Source organism: Lottia gigantea, assembly GCF_000327385.1.
Source record: "Lottia gigantea unplaced genomic scaffold LOTGIsca_7, whole genome shotgun sequence".
NCBI lineage: Eukaryota > Metazoa > Mollusca > Gastropoda > Lottiidae > Lottia > Lottia gigantea.
In genome coordinates, this window is record NW_008710370.1 from 690,819 (window position 1) to 692,307 (window position 1,489).

Below are 1,489 nucleotides of genomic sequence, written 5' to 3' on the forward strand. Positions count from 1 at the left end.
TCCATTTCAATCAGTTGTTCAACATCTCATTATTATATATTCCACTTCAATCAGTTGTTCAATATATCAGTTTTATATATTCCACCACAAACAGTTGTTCAATATCTCATTATTATATATTCCACTTCAATCAGTTGTTCAACATCTCATTATTTTATATTCCACTTCAATCAGTTGTTCAACATCTCATTATTTTATATTCCACTTCAATCAGTTGTTCAACATCTCATTATTATATATTCCACCACAAACAGTTGTTCAACATCTCATTATTATATATTCCATTTCAATCAGTTGTTCAACATCTCATTATTATATATTCCACTTCAATCAGTTGTTCAATATATCAGTTTTATATATACCACTTCAATCAGTTGTTCAACATCTCATTATTTTATATTCCACTTCAATCAGTTGTTCAACATCTCATTAATATATATTCCACCACAAACAGTTGTTCAACATCTCATTATTATATATTCCATTTCAATCAGTTGTTCAACATCTCATTATTATATATTCCACTTCAATCAGTTGTTCAATATATCAGTTTTATATATTCCACCACAAACAGGTGTTCAATATCTCATTATTTTATATTCCACTTCAATCAGTTGTTCAACATCTCATTATTATATATTCCACTTCAATCAGTTGTTCAACATCTCATTATTATATATTCCACCACAAACAGTTGTTCAACATCTCATTATTATATATTCCATTTCAATCAGTTGTTCAACATCTCATTATTATATATTCCACTTCAATCAGTTGTTCAATATATCAGTTTTATATATTCCACCACAAACAGTTGTTCAATATCTCATTATTATATATTCCACTTCAATCAGTTGTTCAACATCTCAATATTATATATTCCTCCACAAACAGTTGTTCAATATCTCATTATTTTATATTCCACTTCAATCAGTTGTTCAACATCTCATTATTATATTCCACCACAATCAGCNGCTCAACATCTCATTATTATATATTCCACCACCAACAGTTGTTCAACATCTCATTATACTGCTATACATGTCAGATACTGCTACTTCCAATATAATACCCAATAAAGATATATTGCTACTTCCAAGATAATACAAAGATACTGCTACTTCCAATATAATACACAATAAAGATAAAGCTACTTCCCATATATTACACAATAAAGATTATACTACTTCCAATATAATACACAATAATGATACTGCTACTTCCAAGATAATACACAATAAAGATACTGCTACTTCCAATATAATACATAATAAAGATACTGCTACTTCCAATATAATACACAATAAAGATACTGCTACTTCCAATATAATACACAATAAAGATACTCCTACTTTCAATATAATACACAATAAAGATACTGCTACTTCCAAGATAATACACAATAAATATACTGCTACTTCCCATATAATACACAATACAGATATTACTTCTTTCCATATAATACACAATAAAGATACTGCTACTTCCA